We start from the raw sequence: 16,842 nt of genomic DNA on the forward strand, positions 1-16,842 counted from the left end.
CCATTTTTCCCTAGAATCCCAAGAAAGAACTCAGTGTTGACAAAAGTGAATTTCAGGCCACTTTTGTGCTGGCATTCTCAATTTAAGAGGATAAATATGTGTTGTTTAAACCACTGTTTGTAATTATTGTGTTGACCGGAATTTCAGAAAATTAATAACAAATGAAATTTACCTTAAAATATACACTGCAACACACAGTCATGGGTAAGTCATTTGCCTGAAAGAAGTAATAAACTTTGGGAAATTAGGGAATCTGAGTCATTAAATCAAAAGATCAAAGAAAAAATCACCCATTAGAAGAGAGACCAAGTAATGTGAAATAAATATGTCTAATCTTTAAAAAATCTAATAAACTTAGTAAAGTAATGGCTTAATATAAAATACTACATGAAGAGATGTCGGCAACTTTGTTTCTCAATAGTGAAATAATAGAAATAGTTATTTTATACCAGTATAACCAAAGCAACAAGATAGACAGTATTCAGATATGCAAATGTAAGATATCTTGAAATCATCATTTTATTTGTTTAAAAAAGAGGCACAAACAAATGAAACAAAGACACAATGAGATCAATAGCTACCTACATAAAAGTAATAAAATGAAAAACACAAGATATACAAATAAAAATGCCAAGGAAGAATGATGACAAAAGCTGAAAATGTATGAAATTTATATAATGAGAGTTGTAAACATACACTGACATAGTAAAATTAATGAAATGAGGCATATTCACAGTACAGAGCTTAAATATTTTAATTATGCAATTCTCTCTTTTCTAATTTAATATGCATTGGTTGTAAAACTTTCATATTCCTACATAAAATTTACAAAACAAACTATTTCTTGAATACTTGGGAGACCTCATCTGTAAGATTTTGGGAGTAAAATTTTATTTTTGGGGAAGGCAGTCTTTGATGACATATTTTATATTTTACTTACAAGTAGTTATATTTATAAAAAGTCTTTAAAAATTCATACAATATTTTTTGGAGTGCCCAATTTCATAAAACAAACACTAAATGACATAAAAACACAGACAGACACCAATACAATTCTAGTAATGGACTTCAATACACTTTCTCAAAAATAGATAAGTCAACCAGACAAAACATCAAGAAGAAAACTTCATATTTAAACTATAATATGGGTCAAATGGATTTAACAGACATATGCAGAGTGTTCCATCCAAAAAGAACAGAAGACACATTATTTTCAGCAACCAGTAGAACATCTCCAAAATAAACTGTATTTTAAACCATGTAGCATCTCAATAAATATATAACAATTGAAATAAACTCATGAATCCTGGAAGATCAAAGTGGAATGAAAGTAGAAATCAACAGCAAAAGAAACCACAGAAATTACATGAACACGTAGGTAATGCACTCTTGAATGGTCAATGTGTTACAACATTAAGAAAACTTTAAAAATTCCTAAAATCACAGGGTAAGTGAAGTGGGACATGTTAGAACCTCTGAGACACAATAAAAGCAATTCTAAGCGGGAGATATACAGCTATGAGGGCTTGTACTGGGAAAAATAAGGCAATCCTAAATAAATAACCTAATGATGTGTCTCAAAGTCCCTGAAAAATGAGACCAAACTAAAAGTCAGAAAAAGGAAAAAATAATAAAGATCAGTGTGGAAATGAGTGATACTGAAACTTAAAAAAATGCAAGTTGGTTCTTTGAAAACATGAACATGAACAAAAAAACTTTAGCTAACTTTACCAAAAGAAAGAGAAGGCTCACATTAATAAAATTATAAAGAAGAAGGTGGAACTATCCCAGAGACTGCTCAAATCCACAGGATTGTTAGAAAGTACTTGGAAAAATAACATATCAGGCAATTGGAGAATCTAGAAGAGATGGATAAATTGCTTGACAAATATGTTCTACCAAACCTAAACCAAGAAGGTATAAAAACTTCGATCAAAAATAAGCAATGAGATTGATACCATAATAAAAATTCTATCAGCTAAGGTAAATAGAGGGCAGGAAGAATTTACTGCTGAACCGACCCTTAGAGAAGAACTGACACCAAGTCTCCTCAAACTTTTCCATGTGACAAGAAGAGCAGGAATGCTTCCAAATTCATCCCATAAAGACAGAATTACTGGGATACCAAAATAAAATAAGGATTCACCAAAGAAGAAAACTACAAACCAATATCCTAATGAGCATAGATGCAAAAATCCTCACCAATATCCTTGCAAAGAAAGCTCAACAGCACATTACAAGATAATTCAACATGACCACTTTGGTTTTCCCCTGGGGATGCAAGGATGGTTTAATATGCATAAGTTAATAAATGTAATACATCATATAAATAGACCATGGACAAAAATCATATAATCATCTCAGGACATGTAGAAATGCCTTTGACAAAATGCAAAATCATTTCATGACAAAATGCTGATGAAAGAAGCTTACCTCAAAATGATAAAAGCCATGTAGGACAAACCCATGGGCAAAATCATACCTTATTAAGATGTATTATGTACTTGTACCAAATCCCCACAATGCATATAATCATTATGTACTGAAAACATGTATGAAAATAATTTAAAAGCGCTAGAGAAATATCTAAACTTCATATGGTATTCTGCAATTCTGTAGTATAGGAAGCAACATGATACTGGCACAAAAACAGTCCTGTAGACCAATGAAACAGAACAGAAGACAAAAAAATAAACACATGTACCTACAAAGATCTAAATTTAGCCAAAGAGACAAAAACATGCTGCAGAGATCCTCTAGCAAATAGTAGTGGGAAAACTAGCTATCCATAGTTTCATTTCAAAATCATGTTTGTTTTCTATTCATTTCTGTGCTCAAAGTTATCATTTATATCTCACTTGAATCTTCAATTTTGTCTATTTACAAATTTACATATTGTTTAATTATCACACTTAATTTTGTAATGTTTCCAAATAAATAAAGTTACCCCCAGCTCTGGATGATGTGCTACAAATTTTGTCACAGTGTTTATCAATTATATTTACTTATAATTTCCATTATGATTTCATGTTAAACATGTTTTATTCAATTTGTGCCTTATTTTTAAATATATGTCATTAATTATACTTTGAAGCATGTTCTGCATATATATATAAATTATTAGGAGGAGATGTGTTAAAGTTTTTAAATAAAATTGTTAATGTTTGTGTCTCTGCAGTTTTGCCAACTAGGAATTCATATACTTTAGATTTTATAAATATGTCTTCCATTTTTTCTTTATGGTAATGCTTTTATGTGTGTTTAAACTCTTTTTTTAGTTTGAAAACCTTCTTTTATGTAAATTAGTGATACTTCTAACCAGGTTTTATACAGTTCAGATATGTCAATTCTCTGAAATAAAAAGACACAATATTTCCTTAAGTATGAAGAGACTGGTGAAATTGTTATTCAAATGCCTGTAAAAATGGAGTAAGAGTAAAAACTCTTCTCCCTTTCTCTCCCTCCTTCTTTTTCTTTTTTCCTTTCTTAAATCTCTCAAGGACAAATGAATACCAAAGAGGCTTACTATTATCTCTCCTGTTAGAAACAAAATCCAAAATAAATATTGCCTTACTGAATCTAGCAAGTAAAGATAACTGTACACATCGTGATAAATTAAAAGTTCTTTCCCTAGGTCTCTGCCTGGCTAGAACAAAATACCTCAGACTGTGTAATTTCTAAACACAAGAAATCTTCTGCTGACAGTTGTGAATGCCCAGAATTGCAGGATCAGATGCTGCTTTTGCTGGCCTCCCGAGCACCATTCCACAAAGCTAGTAATTGCTAGTTGTGTTCTCGTTAACAGAGAAGTCAGCTTACTCCTCGGGGTTTCTTCCATAAGGGTGCTGATCCCATTCAGAAAGGCAAAGCTGGTATGATTTAATCTCCTCCCCAAAGTCCCAGTTTCTAATAATGCCACACTGGAGATTAAGTTTCAAAGCACAAGATTTGAGGAAGGCAGACAGACCATAATATCCAGTATACCATACATTTATCAAAAAATGATTAAGTAATTTTTCCAAATATTGCAAAGAATATTGCCTATATCATGATTCAAAACCTATTTAGGAATTAGTAATGATCTGGAAGTAAACTATCAAAAAGAAACCTCAAAGTATTAAGATTAGATACCAAATATTCTCCAAGAGCATTACTTTATATAACTCAGTATCATTATTTCTGTATCACACCAGGCCTCATGGCCAACCCCTTACCTCAATAAAGAAAAAATGAATAAAAATTGTAAGACCCTCCAAGAAAGAGAAGATATAATGACCTTTATTCTCACATCATATAATCATCTAATTAACTTGGCAAATGAGGTGTATGGTGTGTGTGTGTAATCAAGGAGACCATGAAAAATGCTACTAGATATGATATATAATGACAGAACATAATTGTAATACCACAAGAATCAATTCAGAGGCTCTATCTAATATATGCCAGAAATTCCTTCATGTCAAGAAGATACAATGCAGTAACTTCAGTAGATTATTGGTAAAGCATACAAAAGACAACACACAAAGGAGGAAGCCTGAAAACTTCGCAAATAAAAGATGCTCAAATTTAATAGTTATTTTACAAATTCAAGCTAAGGAAACAATGAGATTTTGCTTTAGTTTGGAAAAAATAAGGTAGATAATAGAGAGTGAATATTTAAAGATTGGGAAAATGTAGTGCTGTGATGTGATAGGATGGGTACAGCCCTTTTTTGGACAGCAATGGAACACAACTGAAACAATTAATTAAAGTTAGGTTCTCTCCCAGTGACCTCGATTCTAGTATAAATCCCCAAGAACTCTTTACATGGACCCATTTGGGATGTGCTGGATGGACAAGTGGTGGTCAACTGTAGCAACCAGCTGAATTGAACCAGTGTGGTGGTGGGTGTGGAAGGCCCACCTGTGGACTGTTGCCAGCAGCATAAGAGGCAGAACTGGAGAAGAAGAGAGGTTGTTGGGAGCTGGTAGAAGCTGTTGGGAAGCTGTTAGGGAGCTGTTGGTTCTCTTGGGGGAAGATTGTCATGCTGGCTTTCCTGAAGAACTTGGCCGTTCTCTTTGTTGAAGGAGCTCGGGATCTTACTGTCACTCAGAATGGCTTCAGTTCACTTTGGGGGAGTTCTGGTTCTACCTGAGCAATGCTTCCTGGCTGCGGAGGGGAAGATGGTCCACTATTCAATGTCCTGGAGAAGCTCATTGCACTGGCTTTTCTGATATGGACTTGGCTGTTATGGTGGGAGGAGCTCAGGACCTCGTTGTCACTGAGGATAGCTGTGGTACCCTTCAGCAGAGCTCTGGTTCTTACTTTGAGCATCGCTTCCTGACTCCAGTGTAGATCCCTCAGCCTGCTAGCACAGATCCTTCATCATCCCACTGGCTCAGATTTTCTATCTTCCACCACTGACTTTTGGGCCTTCCCAGCACAGATCTGTGAAACAGACCTGCATGAGTCATCGTTATGAGCTCTATGACTTCAGTTGGACACATGCAAGACATTACTGTGGGATCCAGGCCTTCCACTGGATTCTTTGGTCTTTAGTGTGTGGACAGATTTCCTGCACTCTCTTTTTGTATATGATTCATCGGGTAACTATTATAAATGATCTTATAAAATATGTGTCCTGTATTATATTGTTCCCCTTGCCAAAGCCCTAACTACGACATGGGACATATATGAATATCAACTGCAGTATTATTTTTTTAGTGGGAAACTAGAGCCCAGCAAGGGTGTCTGTATCATATAGCCGCAGGGAAAGAGACACTATATTCAAGCCAGGGTATATTAGGTAGCTACAAAAAAACAGTGAATTTGACATATACACCTAAACAAAAGATGACCTCAAAATCATAATATTTACTATAAGATGGTACAGGTAAAATAATATTTGACATCATAGAAGTATAAATAGTTGATGTAAAATCCTTTGTTTAGGAACTTGAAATGGAAGCATGGCCCTCTGTGACCCATCAGAAAAGGCATAAAAGGGAGACAGAAGAATAAACTGAAATGGATTACTTAGCTAAGTAAAACACAGTTCACTACAAACCAGTACCCATAAACAGAAATGAGAATTCTGAGTGATTAAACCATCAACCCTTAAGAAAAGGTTGAGGGAGGAGGATCATAAATTCAAGCCCAATTGGGGTAAATTAGAACATTGTGAACATCTGTCTCAGAAGAAAAAGTGAAAAGGGGCTGGGGATATAGCATAATGTGGTGTTCCTAGTTCAATCCCCAATACCACCTAAATCTTTTAAATTTTTTAAATTTTAAATATACAATTTTATATAAAAATGTAATGCATTTTTAAATCTCCAATCTCTCCATCCAGAAACACTATTAAACTTTTCATAATAAAAACATCACATTTTAAAACACGGAGATAAAAATACAGTAATAGCTACCATTAAGAAAGGGAAATGATAAGGGATACCATTAATGAAATCAATTGTCTTAACATTAAGAACTAACATTATTGACTAAAAACATTAATGAAAGTATGAATGTCATGCACAGATTTGAAGTTATTTGTGGTACAAATATCCATCATCCAAAGAAGAATGGAAAAAATAAACTGCAGTATATCCATACTACTGAATGCTAAACAACGGAGAACTAGTATATGAAACAATATGAATAAATGTGGCAGACATAGTTCTATGCTGAAGAAATCATACAGAAATGAATATATACTATGTATTTCCATTTAAATGAAGTTTAAAATAAAACTATTCTTATATTTGCATGGATGTATTTATTTTTGGGTGAGATAATAAATGAAAAATTATAAATACTTTTAAGAGCTCAGGTAATGTTCTTTACTCAGGCTGCAGTTATATTTAGATGGTGAAAATTCATTAAAACAATGTGTTTATTATTTGTCTGCCTTTTGAATGCATGTTATACCTGAATTTAAAAGTTTACTTTATAAAGTTTACTATATATGTGTGTTATACAGTATGTGTGCGTGTGTGTGTGTGTGTGTGTGAGTGTGTGTAGTAAACATTTGTAATCCAATTAAATGAGTTCAGGCTTAAATCAGAGATTTAAAAGAATCTCCATTGATGATTTTAGTATTTCTCCTGTCTCTTTTTATTCACCTACATTTGTGCTTTATTCACATTGAAGGAAAATTCTTTAGGAACATAACTTTCTTTTTTAGTACTGGGTTTAAAACCTAGGACCTTCATACGAAACTACAATCCCATTCCTTTATTAATTTTTTAAAATGTTTTATTTGAAGACAAGGCCACAGTAAGATGCCCAGGATGGTCTCAACATTGTCATCCTCCTGCCTCATCCTTCCAGAGTGCAAGATTACAGATGTGTGCCATCATACTAGGCCAGGTTCATTACCACTTAAAGTTATTAGTTTTCTCCAGAGCAATGAGAGGTTCTTTTACTCATTTATCATAATTCTCTTTGATAGTAATCTGCATAAACTTGCATGTGACTGCGTCCAAACTACATCTCATCAGGTTTAGTTGTGGTCTCTTCTTTCCCATGCTTTTACTTTAAGTCCCTGTGTGCTCTTCAAAGTGTGACAACTCTCCAACCTTGCAGAAGGCAATGACGTAATGAAGATTTACAAACAGTATTTTAATAAAAATACTGTGACTGTCCCTACACTTTAGAGTTGGCTCATTCCTGTTTTGTTTGCAGTAGTCTAAAACACTTCTTTCTTTCTTTAAACGGAATAACCTGCAATTACTGCAATGGCTGCATTGGATGACATTTACTCTGCTACTTTACAGGATTCTCTCCTGCTCTGTGTGCCCTTTATTTTGCGTCCCTTTCTTGACCCCACCCCCATGCACGCTCTAGCACCAGGACCTGGTGGCTGCAAGGGCAACGCCTAGGCAGAGAAGCGCAGGTAGGAGGTGCAGGGTAGGCAGCCCGCTGCTCAGGGGCACAGAGAGCTGCAGCTGCCGAAGCCGGGCCACAAAGCCACTCCTGCGATGCCTGCCCAAAGGATGCACACACGCGTGGCACACCGTACAGTGCAGTGCTAAGGTGGCTCATAATGCGGAGACCAACAGTCCGCTTTGAAATGGTTCCTTCCTTAAAAGTAGTCCATGGGAAAGGAGTGGCGAAAGGTTGACCTATGGGTACAACTTAGGAGCACAAAGATCCTTCGGGGAGGATTTTCTAAAGAAGGGATTTTGAGTGTCTTCCCCATAGAGAAATGATAAACATTTGCGGAAAGGGAAAGGTTTGGGATGATTCAAATATCTCACATTATCAATATGTCTAAACATGACATGGTATTATCACGTAATTTTTGTAGATTTGTGTCTATTAGTTTATAATTTAAATTTTTTATAAAACAAAAATAATTTTCAAAATAAAGGGAACTTGTGCTTATAGTATTTCAGTATCATTTTCATTGTCTGGTTTCTGTTTTGCAGAGGGTGAGAAACCCAGATTATGATAGGGGAGAAGCTAAGATAGAAATCATAAAGTCTGCAAAAGAAAAATATCGAATTATAACTAGAAAGAAAAGGTATAGTGTTTTATATATGTGTGTAGTATACATCTTTCTTTTCTCTTTTATTCCATTGTATTGATCCAGGCTTCTATCTGGAATTTCTTTACTTCTTCTTTAAAAGTTTTATAATGTGAACCTGTTGCTGAAGAATTCTGCCAACTTTTCATTTGGAGAAACTTTAAAATTATTTCCTTAACTTTTTTTTGTTTTGAGTTTTGGTTTGTTTGTTCATTTGTTTTGAGACAGAATCTCTCTGTGTTGTTCAGGCTGGCCTCAAACTGGCAGTGATCCTCCTGGCTCACACTCCCAAGTGCTGGGGTTACAAGTGTATGCCACCACGCCCAGCTAAAAGAATTTCCTTTACTTTTGAAGACTTTTTGATTATGTATAAAATTCTAAGTAAGCTTCTTTTTGTTCTAATTTTCAAGGAAATGCTATATTTTCTGCCAAATTTCATTTCTGACATTTATCTTCGTTGTTTTTGTTCTTTTGAATGTAATGTTGTCTCTGTTTCACATATTTTGTCGCTATCTAGCCTCCAGCACTATGTCCCATAATGTACTGAACAAGAATTCTTAATATTTATTTTCTTTAATTTTTCTGAATTTTTTTGAATTATTAGAAATTATCTAACATTTCTTTAGTTTTTTCTGTACTATTTTTCTCAGTTTGTACAGCCCCACATTAAACTTTATGAGATTGCTTGATATTATCCCCAATTCAACAGCCAGTCTAGTCAGTATGTCAATTTGCTGTTTTACTCCTTATTTCACTTTAGTGATTTCTATGACCTCTGCATTTGTTTTTTTCTCTCTTCTATGCTGCGCAGTATGTTAAACCTGGAACCTTGATTTCTTGTACTACATTTTCCCTTTGAATCTTAGTAAGAATGCCATTTATTTGTTAAAATCCTTGAACTTTTCAACATTTTGTCCATTTTGTATTGATTTTTAAATATCCTTAAAATAGTTACTTGAATGTCCAGTTGTTAATTCTAACATCTGAATTGTTTAGAAATCTGTTTCTTTGTCTTTTTGTTTTTTGTAGTGGGAATCGAACTCAGGGCCTTGCATTGGTCAGGCAGGCACTGTGCCACTGAACTATATCCCCAGCCCTGAAAATCTATTTCTATGGATGATTTACTCTCTTGACTTTGAGTCAAATTCTAATTATTCATCACAAACCTGGTTTTTTTTTTGTTTTTTTTTGTTTTTTCCTCAATACAGGGAATTGAACTCACAACTTTGCCCTTGCCCGTCAGGCACTGTGCCGCTGAGCAGAATCCCCAGCCCAGAACCTGTTTTTTTTTTTAATTGTGTCGAATACTTTTTAAAAGAATAGAAGAAATTCAAATATTATTTTTCTAAAGGCCAAAACACCCCTTCTTTCTGCATCAGAATTTTCTTTCTCCATCAAAATTCTTCTGTATTAGAACTGAACTGCAATTAAGTTAGTTTAACTCTATTTAAAATTCTTTGGGGCAAAGTTCTGTACTGTGTATCATAGAACTCACCCTCTAGCAGGGTTTTTGTGTCTTGGTATCGTAATATTACTAAGATGTTGCACCTCGCGCTGTGTCTGGCCAGAACAGATCTCAGCTTCCCAGATCACTAGGGCTACATTCTGCAATCTTGGCAGATTGGTGAAAGGACTCCCTTTGGGCCATACAAAGCCTGCACTGCTGCTCACAAGGTGCACCTCAGCCGGTTTCTCTTAATTCTAGCAGACGCCTTTACAAAGGTCTATCTGTCCCTCTTGTCACCTATCCTACAATATAAGAAACGTTTTTAGCCATTATGAATGAGTCCTCAGCAAAAAAGGGCCCATTACTAGCTGAAATTTATCTCCTTCAAGTTTATTTTTATAGGGAGAGATTGTGTTCAAAATATATGCTATTCTTTAAAATTTATGTTATTTTCCAGGTATTACCAAAGGCACATAGTGTGCTGTTATTTCCTATGACCTAAACAAAAAATGAAATTTCAAAAATGTAGTTTGTTTGATTTCTTGCTTGAGTTGATAAACGTAACATTGTTTCTTGTTGGAGTACAATTTTAAGATATTTTTAAATGTGTGGTTTCAAAACAGAAGCATGTTGTTATTTCATTTTGATTTCATTCTGTTAAGTGAATTTTGAGGAAAAAATTTCTTATACTCTAACAACTTTTTCTGGAAATATGAACAACTGTATTTGTAGTTATTCATTATTTTGTTTAATTGCTTCGTCTATATTTGTTGTAGGGCTCAAAAGAGGTTAAAACCTGTATCAGTATGAGTTACTTTGTGAATCATGAAAATTATACCTCATATTCCCAGACTATCCAAAACTGAGTCACTAACGGGCTAAATGCAAAACAGTATAAGTTAAATTTTCTTCAATAATAAAAATGAATACATCCACAATGGACTACATGGTAGCCCAAAACCACAACAGACTGTTAAAAACTTAAGAGTATCTAGTGTACATTTGCCAAGCATTTAAATGCTAATGTAAATTTAACATTATCAGCTCCAAGTGACCGGTGGCACTCTTATGGGACAGCACAGATCTAACACTCCTGCATCAATGTATAGTAGGATATAGGATTTGTTTATGTACTGATTTGTGAATCAATTACATTATTTGCAAAAGGCAAGTACTGGCCACCTGTGTTCTAACTAAGCCCGCCCAAATTTTCATTTTGAGTTTGTCTACTTTAACTGCGAGTTGGGCTAATTTCTCCATTTTAGCATGCTAATTTCTCTGGAGCTTGGGTACTATACTGACCACCGATTCAGTAAGCTGAAACTTTTCCATTCTGTTCTTGTTAGATCATCTCACTGGGACCTTGTACCACTCTACAAAGACCCCTAGCCTTTTGCTAATGTATCCTGGTCTTTTCTTCCTAAAGAAATTCCTCACATATAGATTTTAATTAATGTAAATTTAATATAACTACCAAAATGTCACACTCTTTAGACAGAAAATGTGTTATAAATCAATCTTGTTATCAATCTCTTATTACTCTTATGCATTTTTTTTTCTAATGCTAGTTACTTCTGTTAAACTTAAGGCTCATCATGATTCGCTAGGATTCATATTAGGTGATGATACTGGGCACAGTTGGCTAGAATCCACTGCAGCAGTCTGTTGGATAGAAGTGAAACAGAACAAAGGATGGCCTATACTACCAAGCAGTGAAGAGCTTCAATGTACAAAGTGGTTAGCTTTAGCAGGAAAAGGAAAAAATGACTAAGGTGCCAGTACTAAAGTGGGGAAAAATGCTCTGGCACTTGTAAAATTACTTCAATTTTCTCATTTTAAGTTTGAATATTTTATGTCTTTTATTTGTGTTTTATGGGAAAAATATTATTTTAAAGTTTGACAGTAGCTGTCTCTGTTACCCACTACCCTGGATACATAATTTTACCTTTACAATAGTACAGTTTCATTGCTGAAATAGCATATGAAACCTTAAGTGTCTATTCAGTTAATATTAATTATGCATACCTTTAAATTTTACTAGGAAAAGATTGCTTTAAAGACATTCTGGACTCAGTTCATTAAAAAAATAATTATCTTATTAATACTTTGAGGTTATTCTCTTCTGTAAGTCAATGAAGTTAGAACTGAATTACTTATTTAAAAGGAATGATTTATAGATCTTTAAAGACACATATAATTCTAAGGGATTTCATTTTTTAGTCTTTGAAAGACATGCCATTTTGGCTCAATATTTAAAATCTGCAATTTTGACACTAAAAGCAAGAACTTTATTAATCTGAACAACGGACATCTGTTCCAAAGGAATATTCTGTCAACCCGAAGTAATTGATATACTATAAAAATATTTGGGATTTGTGCACGAAACTTTTAAAAAGACTATTTATAAATTCCTTGCCAAAGATTCAGTGAGTATGGGAACCTAATTTTAGCCACATACTTGCTGCCACTTCGAATGCATGATTTGCTAATGCCACTAAGCCGAAACAGCATATGGATTATATTTTTAGGCAACTTTAAAAGTTTGAGGAAAAAAACTGCAAATGTGAGTGGAAAGTATAAATAACACATTTCTATCAATGCAGAAGGTGTTACTCTCTTAATAATCATAGTAAAGAATCTCAAGAGAGTAAATCTGTTCAGGAAAGAAAAAAGAGAATGATTACATGTGGGGTGTAAACTTGGAGAAATAATAGTCCACTTACATGCTATAAACTTTCATACTTAGAGATTTTCCTTCACATATGAAGAGAGAGCAAATCCTTTAGAGTAGCCCAGATAATTTTTAAACGTTATTGCAATTTTTGAATGTAGGCCCAGGGATATAGCTCAGTAGCACAAGCACCTGCCTGGCAAGTGCAAGGTTCTGGGTTCAATTCCTGTGTACCAAAAAAAAAAAAAAATGTATTCTTATTTTTTTGAATTTATTCTTATTTAAGGGTGGAGATATCCAATGCAAAATCTCCACTTCATTGATGCATACAAACAAAGAAAAGAAAAAAAAAAAAGTTACCCAGTGTTAGTGGGTGATTTTAAAATCACTCCCATTAGTAACCACCTTTTAATGATAAAAAAAATCAATGTTAGTACCTGGTTATGGTTCGTCTCTAGACATGTGCCCAAAGCTTCATGCAGTCATAGAGTTTTTTTGTAGGTAGTTGAATCTAGAGTATGATTGATTCCTAGTGCAATGCTGGGATTAAGGGTGCTAGGATTAAGGGTGGATGATTGCTGGATCTGTTCACTGAGTGGATTTCCACTGCCCTAATCCAGGTACACTGGATACAGGAAAAGGGAGAGAAAAAGTCTTGTCTGTCTCTCTCATTGCTTTTGTTGTCTTCCACTGCCATGAACTGCTACCCCAGGTGCCTTATGCCACCCTGCCTTGGAGCCAGCCAATTACGGAATGAAACCTTCACAAACTGTGAGCTAAATAAACCTTTCCTCTTTTAATTTAGGGCATCAGGTATTTTGTCTTAGCAACAAGAGAAAAGTACCTAAGACTATCTCAAAAACCCAGCTAAAAAAGACCCTGTTCTCAAACCATAACCTCACAACAATAAAATGTAATAGGCAGGTATGAACCCAATCTTTAATGCTCATTTTAGTGTGAGGGAAGGAGAAAATCTTCAAAAGAGAAATACATTTTCAGAAATGTAGCTTTTACATGTAAAAATAGCTAACTTAAGATATTAGGCATATTAAATGAAGATTAAAAAATCCATACCCTCTTTCAATTCAAAAAAATCTTTAGTAATATCTGATTTTATGAAATATATTACAGAAGAAATATTTCAAGTAAATGTTATTACAGTAAATATTATTTTAGCAAAATCCAAATGCTGCCAAAAACTTGTGAAATACTAAGCAAATGCTCAAGGTATTTTAACATAAACATTCATTTATTTAACTATCAGAATTCATTATTGGCTAGAATATAGGAAACCACTTCAGTAAGTATAAGCTCTTTCAGATAAACAGCATATGATGCTGCCTTTTAGCTTGCAGTGGAGAATCTCTCCTTCAGAAAAGGAAGACCAGTTCAAAAATGGCTTGTGTGAAGAAACGAAGACAAGGGTTGTGATACTCTTATAGCCACGGTCATACCATTTCCTCGGTCAAGAGGACAATCCAGCTTCTCTGATCAGAGGACAGATTGGTAAATTAATGGGTATAGACTCTGGGAACAGCCCTTGAGAATAATAGCCACTTGGCATTAACTTGTGCACTTCCCGGGTTTCCTTCCTGGCTTTCTGTATTGTGATGGCTCTTACTACGGTTTGTTCAAGTCAAGAAACCAAAGTACAGATGCTGCTCATTGATCCACATATCCACCTCAATCACACACTCAGAGGAAGGGAGAATTGAAGACCGCGTAGGCCCGTGCCCTCCCACCTGAGCAAGGATTCCATGGCAGCATTGGAGGCAGCCTCAGACCAACATCTATTCAGACACCATAGTCAGAATCTCTTCAAATACTGGGTATCTGTCTTGCTTCAGTTTAAAGTTACTCATACAAATGACCTTTGTGAAAGGATTGGAGAAATTATTTCTGTATAAACTTTCTGTGGTATTCCAAGGTCTCTATTTCTGCTACCAAATATTTCTGAATCAGAACACCCTTTTCGTTACTCCATCCTTGCTGTCCATTATCACATCTCTCTCCACATTTCTTCTATTAAGTGCCTCCTCGCCCTGCAATTCTGGATCCTTCCAGTCTCACTGAGATTAAAGAGGCCAATTCTGTAAGGTCTCTGCCACCTTCACTCATGGACTAGGATGAGAGCAACTTCCAGGCTCCTTAGAATGAACACACAGCAAGTACAGACATATTCCTTATCCTTTTAATCCAGAGGGATCTCTTCTGGGTCAATCTCTATTGTTTGGCTCATTTGTTTAAATGGTAAAATTGCTATTAAATCCACAAAAGTAAACATTATGCTATGAAAGTTTGGAGAACTGAACCGGATGAAGTCAGAGGCCATCAGGTACCAAAGCTGACAGAGCTTACGGCAGCACATGGACACCATAAGGCCATCCAGACTTGGAGTTGGCTGAGTGGCAAGGGCTTTATAGCTCGTATGTAGTAGGCCTTTCCTCATGTGTCCCTTTTTGTTAGTCTGTTTATTTTTTTCTGCAATATCCTTTTAGGATAATTCTGACATATGCACATCATTAAATACTGAGCTTTTGTGAATTTCAGACTCCCAGGACAACCTAGCAGCATATTGGAATTCAACATGATTCTACGTAAAATCTTTCGAAGGATAGAAAACTTTATCCCAGCCTTGAAAGGCAACTTTAAGCACAATGTAGGTCACAGTAGAAGAGACAGGAAGTGCATGCCAGTCCTGCACCAGACAGGCATTGGCTAACAGCACTGTGGGAACTGTAAATTCTAAGAGTCTTCCAGGGTCTGTGGGCTGCCCTGTGTACATGTAGGCCAAACGGAGTAGGGCAGCTGGGGGAAATCCTGTGACAAAGAGATGCAGATGCTGGCTGCAGGAGGAGTGAACGTATCACAATAGTGAAAATGCTGGATGGCTTGGGCACAATATGAGTGGAATTCTGTAATAATCTACCATGCCCTCTACACCATGATCATGATTATTTCCCTCTCCCTGACTCTCTCTCTCTCTCTCCCAATCTCTCTCCCAATCAGTCGATCATCTAGCTACCTATCTATGTACTGTACTTTTCAATTACTATATAGCCATATATTTTATCATTATTCTTGCAGAAAGTTCAATTTAAATAAATTTTCTTTAATGTTATATCACTTTCAATAACCTCAACTTTCAAATAAATCCTTCTCTAAAAGACAGAACTCAATACAATTGTTTTTTCTTTTGTTAGTAAACTCTATGCAAAAATATGGTCTTTGTAATTGTATCTGACAAACAACAGCATAAACAACAATCCATCTTTGCAAAAGCCAATGTAGTCCATAGTATGGCTGACTCAGATTTTGACTAATTGATTTTGAGGAGTTTGCACTCATAGGTAGAGCAAAACAATTACCAGAGATAGCAAGTATTTTTCTACTAACTATTCCATAAGTTGGACATATGTCATTAATTTATGCCACTTCATAAGTTTTTAATTCATATGTAGAGTTATGTTTCAAATATGGATTGTTCTGTCCAATTATGGATACCCAATTATGGGTAGTTTTATGCATATGAACATCCATAATTATAAATGTTAAAAGATGCATCTTAGGATGAACAAAATTGACAAGAATAAAGAAATATATTTCATTAATATAAATCAAATTAATAGAAGTCTACGTAAGAGTACTTTGCAGTACCATACATCGTAAATGATATAAATGGGAAAACCATTACACAAGGAATGTGAGGAACTGCATGTTCATTTTATAAATGTCATTCAACAAGTAAATCAATATTAATGCCTTATAGTAAGTCATATGGAACTTATAATTCATAAATAATAAATTAAAATAAAATTCAGCAAATGTTTTAAAAATTGAATTTAATATGCAGAGTTCTTCCAAAATCAATTATCATTAGTGATATAGGACTGGCTAGGATCTATTTTGTAGACTTTTAACTTAATATAAATTGGTTCAAATGAATAATGTAATCACATTCTATACAAGGAACACTTAAGCAAATAGAACTAGCACAAATTATTCCTAGGGGATTCAAGTATGAGAGCTTAGTATTTTTATACAAATTTAAAGAAACAAATTTAAGTAAAAGTGACTGGTAAGACAATTAGCATTTCATAAATATTAAAAACAAGAAATCCTATTTTAATTTTAAAATAATGCATCTTCATTTCTCTGGAAGACATTTGCAAATACTTCACACAGTCTACAGTGTGAATCACCTGCTTATCACAGAAG

This window comes from Chinchilla lanigera, unplaced genomic scaffold, assembly GCF_000276665.1.
Source record: "Chinchilla lanigera isolate Chin_1 unplaced genomic scaffold, ChiLan1.0 scaffold00002, whole genome shotgun sequence".
NCBI lineage: Eukaryota > Metazoa > Chordata > Mammalia > Rodentia > Chinchillidae > Chinchilla > Chinchilla lanigera.